Source organism: Podarcis pityusensis (genome assembly GCF_964106645.2).
Source record: "Podarcis pityusensis genome assembly, chromosome: 2".
Lineage (NCBI taxonomy): Eukaryota > Metazoa > Chordata > Lepidosauria > Squamata > Lacertidae > Podarcis > Podarcis pityusensis.
Window position 1 is genome coordinate 5,404,355 of NC_138029.1, and position 10,795 is coordinate 5,415,149.

Consider the following 10,795-nt stretch of genomic DNA (forward strand, 5'->3'; position numbering starts at 1 on the left):
GATGATGATGATGATTTATTTGTACCCCGCCCATCTGGCTGGGTTTCCCCAACCACTCTGGGCTGCTTCCCATAAAGATTAAAAATCCATTAAAATTTCACACATTAAAAACTTCCCTAAACAGGGCTGCCTTCAGGTGTCTTTTAAAAGTCAGGTAGTTGTTTACTTCCTTGACCTCTGAAGGGAGGATGTTCCACAGGGAGGGCGCCACTACCAAGAAGGCCCTCTGCCTGGTTCCCTGTAACCTCACTTCTCGTAGTGGGGGAACAGCCAGAAGGCCCTCAGCATTGGACCTCAGTGTCCAGGCAGAATGATGGGGGTGGAGACGCTCCTTCAGGTATACTGGGCCGAGGCCATTTCGGGCTTTAAAGGTCAGCACCAACACTTTGAATTGTGCTCAGAAACGTACTGGGAGCCAATGTAGGTCTTTCAGGACCGGTGTTATATGCTCTCGGCTGCCGCCCCCAATCACCAGTCTAGCTGCCGCATTCTGGATTAGTTGTAGTTTCCGGGTCACCTTCAAAGGTAGCCCCACATAGAGCGCGTTGCAGTAGTCCAAGCGGTAGATAACCAGAGCATGCACCACTCTGGCGAAATAGTCTGCGGGCAGATAGGGTCTCAGCCTGCAAACCAAATGGAGCTGGTAGACAGCTGCCCTGGATACAGACTTGACCTGTGCCTCCATGGACAGCTGTGAGTCTAAAATGACTCCCAGGCTGCGCACCTGGTCCTTCAGGGGCACAGTTACCCCATTCAGGACCAGGGAGTCCCCCACATCAGCCCGCCCCCTGTCCCCCAAGAACAATACTTCTGCCTTATCAGGATTCAACCTCAATCTGTTGGCCGCCATCCATCCTCCAACCGCCTCCAGGCACTCACACAGGACCTTCACTGCGTTCACTGGTTTCGATTTAAAAGAGAGGTAGAGCTGGGTATCATCCGCATATTGATGGACACCCAGCCCAAACCTCCTGATGATCTCTCCCAGGGGCTTCATGTAGAGAGTCCTGGGGGGTGAATTCCCACCTCACCCCCCGCCTAAAGTTCCTCATCCCATATAGTATGGCAGACTTAAATCCTGAACGTAATAACCTGGCATGATAGCCATTCATCAGAGAGTGATATAGTGCTAGGTCCCCAAACGAGGAAAGTGATGCTTAGGTTCTGTTGCCAGGATAGAATGAATGTCACTGGAAGCACTTAACATACTATGCACACAGCTTCCTTGAGTGGGGTGGGCCATGCATGCTTTTTTCAGTTACGGAATTGCTGCTTGTCTCAATTCCCCACCCGTGAAAGAGCCACATCCTTCTCTATCAGGCAGGTATGTTTGCTCCTCCACATCTGTGCATTAACTGTCTCAGCTACTCTCTGAAGAACTGCCCACTAGGGAAATTAACAGGGATTGATCTCTGATGGAAACTGGTGTACACCCTGCAAAAAGGGTACCCAGCACACCTGCTGTACAATGAAGACCACTCTTCCCCCCACAAGCACACATGCCTTCTTGGGAAATAGCAGTGTGCTTCTAATAAGCCCAAGCAGAATCACTAAACGCCCAGAACTTAGGAGAGATTAATTTTCAACTCCCCATGCAAATCAGCCATAATTAGGATGGATTTAGTTCACACAGCATGCGCTGAGATGATGGAAGCAGAGGAGGTGAGCTCTGTCTATCAACCTTTCATTTTTTTAAATCATGAGATAATGATTTTGTGTGAGCCAAGGATCCCACAGCCCAGGCTCCTGGCACATGGAACTGGCTGCATGTGGAACTGACATTTGTTGCTGCAAGGTCCCAGGGAAGTAGCAAGCAGGAGGCAAAAGCATCATCTCCTGCCCCTCACTACTCACCTCCAACGTTTTGATTTAGATCTGTGGGAGAGCAGTCAAGTACAACATTTTCCTTTTGCCTAGAATGGACACACAGGGGAATGTGGCTCCAGACACTTCCTGTCATACCTGCTCTGGAGCTTCCTCCCCCTGTGTGTGACCAAGTAGATGGGTGTGACCCTAGCTGACCAGATAAAAGGGTTGGCCACACAACCATCTCTCTCTTGGACCTTTGGCCTCTTGCTCTTCTGGCTCTTAGCCAGTGCATGGCTCAACCTTCACAAGCAGGAAGTCTGAGATGTAGCTCAGACTTCTTTTCACTGTAACCACAAGATAAAGCCTGACTTCAGATTACTGCTGTGAACTGAATGTGAGTAAAACTTTATTCTTACTTTATTTTAAGAGGGAAATAAAGGGGAAACTTACCAGGAACACTCCAGACTGGACAAGCCACACTGAATTACTTAATTACAGGATTCTAATGAATCATCAACTTGCTTCCAATAAGTTGCAAAGGGAATGTGCTCTGCTGTTTACTCATGAGCATGAGTGAGGAGGAATAATATCAAAACAATATATCCTCTCCTACCTTCCTTAATATTCCCACAAAATCTGGGGATTTCCCCAGAGCTGTGGGGAGGGGGGCCCCATAGCCCTGTCCTGAGCAGAAGGGATACCCTTGTTCTCACCCCTTAACTGGGCTCAGGGCTCTCCTGATTTCCACATCTCTCTCTCCACCTACTGTGACAACGGCCCTCCATTCCAGATCTGGAACCTACTTCTTATTCAGTATTTAATTTAGCAAAAAGAAAGGTGCTGATTCAAATGCATCAAGAAACCAGCTTCCATCCCTTTGCTCCGCCAACCACAAATCCCAGATATGCTAAGCGCTGAGTGTACTCACCATTTTGAGCTCCCTGATATTTGTTTTCTTTCAGAGATTGGAGGGTGCTTCCAGATGGGGACTTTATAGTGCAAATGGGTATTTCAGGCATTGCAGGTCATTGGCAACAAGGTTTGTTTGTTTTTATTTTATTTTATTTAAAAAATTTCTATACTGCTTTATATTTTAAAGAAAAGTCTCAAAGCGGTTTACAGCATATTAAATCAATAAAACATAAATAAAACAATCTGAAGAAAGTCAAATATAGAGTATACAGTCAAAGCAACATAACAGAAAACTAAAATATTATCTTAAAGGTTTCAAAATACAGTGGTACCTCAGGTTAAGTACTTAATTTGTTCTGGAGGTCTGTTCTTAACCTGAAACTGTTCTTAACCTGAAGCACCACTTTAGTTAATGGGGCCTCCTGCTGCCACCGCGCTGCCGGAGCATGATTTCTGTTCTCATCCTGAAGCAAAGTTTTTAACCCTATTTCTGGGTTAGCGGAGTCTGTAACCTGAAGCGTATGTAACCTGAAACGTCTGTAACCCGAGGTACCACTGTAAAACATTACAAAGGAGGTCAACTACAGAATACATATTTAACATAGTAGGGCTTGGTGTGTCCCCCTAGGGCAGGTGGAAAGATTTTCACAGAAACTCTAAATCTATATAAAATGGGAGGGATACAGGGTAGCATACTGATGCCAATGATGTCATGTGGATGCTGTTAAAAGCATTAGTTTGGAATCACCCCCAGCAGCATCACATCCTGTAAGACCAATTTCATTGTTTTTATGCCTGGGCAGTGGAAATCAGGTGTCTCTTAGATGAATACCCAATTCAGATTTCATTGCCCTTAATTTTAAGATGCTCCATCTCTGATTGTCCCTTTTTAGAAGAGGGGTGGGCCCTCCAGGCATTGCTGGACTATAAGTGCCATCATGCCTGGCCATTGGGCCATCCTGGCTGAGCTTGTTAGTCCAATGGCACCTAGAGGGCCACAGGCTCCTTATACCTGCACTGAAAATGTCCTGGCACTCCTCCATGTGTGTTGGGAAGAAATGACACCCCCCCCCCGGTGTATTAGTGACAACAATGTTATGATGGAGTACTGAGCAGTGAAAGGTACAAGCCACACTATTTAATTTTAATTAACACCAGATCCCTGAGTGCCATTAGCAAAACCGAGAAGTAGGCAAACAGCTGAAAGTCCTGCCTGTCCCCCAGCGGTTATCACAATCCTGGCAGCGGCTGTGTTAAGATTCCAAGGCACCTCATAAACCCATCTCCAAATATTTAGCTAATTAACACTGTCTACCCCAGCCTCAGCTCCTGTTTATGCATCTAGTTGTGGAGGCAGGCATCTGATTACACCAGGCAGCTAGAGAATCCACAAGAGGTGAGGAGAGCTCCACCTCCTCAAGAGATAAGGTGCAGACTCTGCAAACTACCATATTTGGAATGAGCCAAAACTGTCCAGCTACATACATGCCATACAATTAAGGCACTCTCCCACCAAAGAATTCTGGGAACAGCAGTTTACCCCCACAGAGCTATAATTTTGAGCACCCTTAATGAACTACAGGACGCGGTTGGCACTGTGGTCTAAACCACTGAGCCCAGGGCTTGCCGATTGGAAGGTCGGCAGTTTGAATCCCTGCAATTGGGTGAGCTCCCGCTGCTCGGTCCCTGCTCCTGCCCACCTAGCAGTTTGAAAGCACGTCAAAGTGCAAGTAGATAATTAGGTACTGCTCCGGCGGGAAGGTAAAAGGTGTTTCTGGGCGCTGCTCTAGTTTTGCCAGAAGCAGCTTACTCATGGTGGCCACTGTCTACGGACAAACGTCGGCTCCCTCAGTCTATAGAGCAACTGAACTTAACTGTCAGAGGTCCTTTACCTTTACCTTTTTAACAAACTACAGGTCCCAGTATTATTTCTGTAACGTGGACATTCCCTGCTTTCTTCCACCTCCCTGGCCCAGGGTCAGGTCCTGTTCTCATAGGATTTGCATCCCCTTGTGGGGCGTGGGGAGCAGACAAAATGGCTTCCAAAGAGCAAAGCAGAAGCTTACATGAAGCCAACCAGAGCTTAAAATAACCATGGCTTGATGCTGTTTCTTTTCTTAACAGAATGAAGACGAGATAAATCAAGGCCCACACACCAATGAGATATGATAATTCTCCCACTACTGAGTGGACCCCAGGCCCAATTCTATTCACCATGCACATTAATTCCCTGCTTTAGCACCAAGGAGCAGATGTTTCTTCGCTCCTGCAGAGGTGTCAATGCGATGTCGGAGCTGGTGAGAGACACGAATAGGGCAGTGGGGCTGGCAGCCTCATCCGCCTGAAGACCTGAGCTCACCTGCTAGGAATCCCTGTTCCCTGCCCTCCACAGTAGCTTCACTGACATTCCCTCATTCTAATGCATTGCTGTCCAAGTTCTGCTGATACTTCCCAAGGTAACCCTGTTCTCTTACTGAGCTTTCCTCCAGAAATGGAGAAGGGCACACACCCTGCCTTATCCTGCCATTGAAATCTTCCACAGCAGAGAGATTCAGCTACCAGTTTCTTCCTGCATCTGGAGACATGTCTCCTGCTTCCCACACATAGAATCTTAGAGTTGGAAGGGACCCAAGGGTCATCTAGTCCAACCCCCTGCAATGCAGGAATCTCAACTAAAGTATCCATGACAGATGGCCATCCAGGCTCTGCTTGAAAACCTCAAAGGAAGGAGAGCCCACAACCTCCCAAAGGAGACAGTTCCACTGTTAAACAGCCATTACTGTCTGAAAGTTTTTCGGTATGTTTAGTCGGAATCTCCTTTCTTCTAACTTGAAGCCATTGGTTCGAGTCCTACTCTCCAGAGTAGGAGAAAACAAGCTTGCTCCATCCTCTATTTGACAGCCCTTCAGATATTTGAAGATGGCTATCATATCTCCTCTCAGTCTCCTCTTTTCCAGGCTAAACATACCCAGCTCCTTCAAGGGCTCCTCATAAGGCTTGGCTTCTAGACCCTTGATCATCTGCACATGTTCCAGCTTGTCAACATCCTTCTTAAATTGTGGTACTCAGAATTGGACACAGTATTCCAGGTGTGGTCTGACCAAAGCATATTAGAGTGGGGCTATGACTGTTAGGATTCTTGCCCTGTGTTTGCAGTCATGGGATTGTTTCTACCACATGACTGTATATGTTTTCATTGCACAGTGTGGGAAGTGATGGAGACAGGATATTTGTATTACTGTGTTCCGTGATGTGGGACTATTGTCCTTTGTTCTCTCTCTTTGCTGTCTGATGAGAAAGAGGAAGGAGCTGAGTCAGAATGCTTCGAGTGTATTATATGTAAATAAAGTAGTTTAGCCAAAATGTTATGCTGCTGAGTCTGTCACGTGAACTGCCAATACTCTGCAGAATCCTGAAGTGTGCTGATGCCTCTCAGAGATGTCAGTCGCTGTGATGTTCGGGCTGGAGAATGCTTTTGAAGCTCCCGAACGAATGACCAGGAGGGAGAGAACATGCCACTCGTCTCTCTCGGATGCCTACTCGCATGTAGAATGCTCCTGACAATGACTTCCCTTGATCGGGACACTATACTTCTGTTGATGCAGCCTAGAATAGCATTAACTTTTTTTGCTGCTGCAGCACACTGTTGGCTCATTTTAAGCTTGTGGTCCACCAATAACCCTAGATCCTTTTCACATGTACTGCTAGTAAGCCAGGTGTCCCCCATCTTATATTTGTGTATCTGGTTTTTCCTACCTAATTGAAAAACATTTTGTTAGCTATGCTCCAATCTGTTATGGTCATTTTGAATTCTGATCCTGTCTTTTACAGCATTAGTTACCCCTCCAAGTTTGATCTCATCTGCAAATTATGCAACCCACATTTTACCAGCTTCCTTGTGAGAATATCATGGGGGACTTTGTGAAAAGCCTTACTAAAATCAAGATACACTATGTCCACAGCATTCTCATGATTCACCAAGTTTGTAATTCCATCAAACAAAGAAATCAGATTGGTCTAGCATGACTTATTTTTGAGAACCCCATACTGGGTCTTAGTAATCACAGCATCCTTTTCTAAATGCTTACAGGCTGATTATTGAATTACCTGTTCTAGGACCTTTCCTGGTATCAGTGTCAACCTCAAGGGTTGGCTGTTACTGGGGCTTCTTTCCCCCCCTTTTTGAAGATGGGGACAAGATTTGCCCGCCTGCAGTCTGCAGGGACCTCACCTATTCTCCAAGAATTCTCAATGGTCATATCAAGGCAAAACTCCCTTAGGACTACATTGCCAATCAGGGCACATGCTAGTACCAACCATTCTGCCTATTCTGGTTGCTAAGCAACACCCCGCTCCCCAGTTAGCCAGTTTACTGGAAAAATAATTAACTCTTAAGTTTCACATGGAATGATCTCTTCTGTTACACTTCCAACAGGGAACAGAATAGACTTATGAACACATCCAGAACTGACATGAACAGAAATTTGATTGATTGATTGATTGATTGATTGTTCAGTCGATCCATCCATCCATCCATCCATCCATCCATCCATCCATCCATCGTCTACAGAGATTTGAGGGACTGAGTGAGCCCAGAACCTGCTACAACAAGGCATTCTGAAAATGCTTATACCCCCACTGGCACTTGGGGGTTCCTGCCCAGATGCCAGCTGGGTAGAATCTGGCAGGATCCCTAACTCAGTGCTCTAAGAACTCTGCCTGAGACTGCAGCTCAGGGAACCATCTGAACTTGCTCTCCTCGTAAAAGAACTATTGTGTTAACGGAAGGGAAAATTGCATTAGATTAACAAGCATTCCAAAGTGCATTACCACGCCCCTTCCTGAAGCAGTTCTTTCTCATTTATACTCGCATTAGGGGTCCGTCTTCCAGCATGCAGATGGTTCCCAGGGCATTGCATTTTTGTAAACCAGATGGGAATTGTGTGTTTCAGGGAAGACACTGGAGGGTGGTTGGGAATGGAGAGGTTAATATTTATCCTTGCCATCTGCACAATGCGAAAATGCTTTCATCAATCCTGCCCCCCCCCCCACGGTTGCAAGGGGCCCAGTACGCACACGAATAAAAAAAGGACTTCTTGGACTTATTTCACATAATGTTGGGTTTCATCGCTTTTTTTTCTTTGCCCACCTCCCACTCCTCTCCTTCCTAGTCCGTTCCCCCCTCCCAAAAAGAAGCAAAACACCAAAACGTTCTTTTGACGTAATTGGACCCGACACCACGGTTTTTGCAATAATAGAGGGGGATTATTGAGGCGACGAATATGCTACTCTTAATGCATTGAAAATGGCGAGGAAAAATAACAACCCAAATAAAGCAGACACGGTCACCTCGGATTCTTATTTTCACATTGTTCCCCTCTGGACAAAAAACAATTACATTTGTATTGCAGGGGAGGGAAGGGGGGACCCAGAAAGAAGCAGCCAACCCCCACTAGCCTGGGGGCTGAAATGCAATCGCACTATGCAGGAGCTTCCGATTATTCTATGATCTGTGCAAGATAAAAAGGGATTCAGCATCCAGCTTCCAAGCCGCTGAAGGTTGATCCTTCTGGCTTTTATTTTATTCAAACTCACTTTCAAATGAGACCAAAGATTGGCCTGAAGACAGATCTGGCACCAGCACCTCAGTTTCCAGAAGACTTATTATTTAAGGGTTTGGGGAGGGCTGCCCCTTATATTTCAGAGTCCCACGGGATAAAAACCCAGAGGATTCCTAGCAAATACATTCCCTAACCCCCAGCACAGGGGGATACCAAGCTGCTAGACGGTTCGTCCATCTAACTCAGTATTGTCTACTCTAACTGGAAGGAGCGCCCCAGGATTACAGGCAGGGAGCTTTCCCCTCCCTGTCTGCAGACACTGGGGGTTGAACCTGGGTGCAAAGCAGGTTCTCTACTAATGAGCTAACACCTCATCATTCCAGTTAGGTTTACGAGGATCCAGAGAAATCATTCCATCCTACAAAGTAGCTTAGAAAACGAAGTCTTGACAACAAAACCAGTTTGGTCTATTGGACAGAGAGCTTCACTGGGAACAGGAAGATCTACTTTCCATGTCCCAACTTCACCAAAGATTGCTTTGGGGCCGTGGGCAAGATGCTACCCATTAACCCTTTGTACAACTGGATTAGGAGGGACAATCTTTGACTCTTAAGGCTGCAAAATAAACCCCAGGAGTTGCTAAGGGTAGAACCAGAACCCCATAACTCTGTGCACAGTTGCCTCATACAATCTGCCATCAGGGCAACAGGCTTATCTCCCTCTAGGTCAGAGGTGGGAACCAGCTATTGTTGGACTACAGCTCCCACCTTCCCTGACCACTGATCATGGTGGCTGAGGCCGATGGGAGTTAGAGTCCCACAACATCAGGAAGGCCATAGGCTCGCCATCCTTGCCCAGTAACCAGCATTTCTGGTTACTGAAGTGACTCCCCCACCCTCACAAATGCAGCCTGAATCTCATTTACATGTGGACTTCCTCACAGCACTGTGGGGCCCTAGCTTTCAGGGCCATGAGGCCCAATTAAAAATAGAGACCAAAGTGAAGTGAATAATATTTGAAGTCCAACAAGCATTTTTCAAAACTGGCCCCGTTCTGACCTGGCTCTGCCACTCTTGGAGGCCAGTAAGGTTCCCTATCTGCCTTGTTGCCACTGACCTCTATTTAAAGTCCAGGTGCCGCCCCGTGTTCACTGCCAGCATCCTGCCCGCATTACTGCTTTCCTTCTTTCGCTCAAACGTCACTTTATGATATGCAAATGCTCTTGCCGTATTTATCGCTTCCCACTGCCTGCCCTACCAATTTCCTCTGTTGCCCTGAAAGCACACCTGTGGGTGTGCGTGCGCATACAGAGAACCTTAAATTGAGGGGGGTGGGTAGAAAGTAATTTGGAACAAGCAATTTGGAAATGGCCATCTCTTGCGTCCACAAAGCTTCTGCTCTGAATCCTGGGTTCCATTTTTTATTATCTCTAGCAAGTCCCTTATCAAGAGGCACAGCCTGTTGGGGCTGCATTGGGACCAGTGCCCCCTGTTAGCATATGCAAAAATCCCTATCATAAGGTCTGACAATGCATGTCAATGCATCTGGTCTCCTGAGGCAATTGAGTTGTTAGGGACAACTCCCCGCTCCCCAGCTATGCAGGCCCTCTTCCTCCTAGTAAGGGACAACTGGATGACATTTCCAAAAATGTGTAGCTGAAGTGCTTAAATTAAAATATGGGACCTTCATTGCGCATTTTGAAACTTTGAATCTGAAATAAGGGACCAGAGCTATGTGGGATCAGAGATATCTGCCAGTCTTCTCTGGTGGGTTTTGTGCTTACTCAGTTCTCTGTTGGCTGGCTGAGACAAAATAACCAGCACTCATTTCTGGAGTCCTTCCCCTCCCTCCCACCCACCTCTCCCGTCTACCACAGTAGAACCACTGCAGGCTGGTGCACATGTCGCATTTGCTGTGGAGATGCTGCCGCAGACAGTGATGGTGACTGATTCCTCCATCCCCTTGATTGAAAATTCATCACTGATCTCGGTAAAAAGGGCTATGTGAGTGGTCAGTTGGTCGCCTCTAGGCTACGAAATGTAAACATGAAGCAAAACCCGTCTCCTGAGAACCTACATGCCATCAATACTCAAAGGGGTGGGATATAATCCCACTTCTTTTTGAAGTGGACATAAATTTTAAGCCTGGCTTAGCTCATCCCATTTCCTTTTTGCTCCTACTTTGGAAGCACCCCATTTCTTTCAAAAGCATACCACTTCCTCTCCCACTTCAGAGACTTCCTACAGTGCAAACCCACATTGGTTTTGCTCCAGCTGAATTGTCATGGTTTTCCTGAGAATCCTGGGAATTGTGGGTTGTTCAGGGGTGCTGAAAACTCTCCAACAGAAAGCGCTCTCTGTAAAAGCAGAGTTCTCTTACCAAAGAGAAGGACAGTTATCCTACAGTTACTTAAACTCCTTCATCTCCCAGAGCCTCTCCAAGGGAAAATTTTAGTTGTATGTTTTATAAAGCACCACTGACTCCAACCCAAGTCCATCACCCAATGTTTTGTT

The 10,795-nt window shown here is 46.5% G+C and overlaps 1 long non-coding RNA gene across 1 annotated transcript; it reads left to right on the forward strand.

The window, feature by feature from the left end:
* The first annotated feature begins 2,072 nt into the window (after nt 1-2,072).
* LOC308472122 lies at nt 2,073-5,051 on the forward strand. The gene is made up of 3 exons (XR_013983309.1): nt 2,073-2,203; nt 2,772-2,848; nt 4,846-5,051. It is a non-coding gene; the product is annotated as an uncharacterized lncRNA (long non-coding RNA).
* The last annotated feature ends 5,744 nt before the right edge of the window (nt 5,052-10,795 follow it).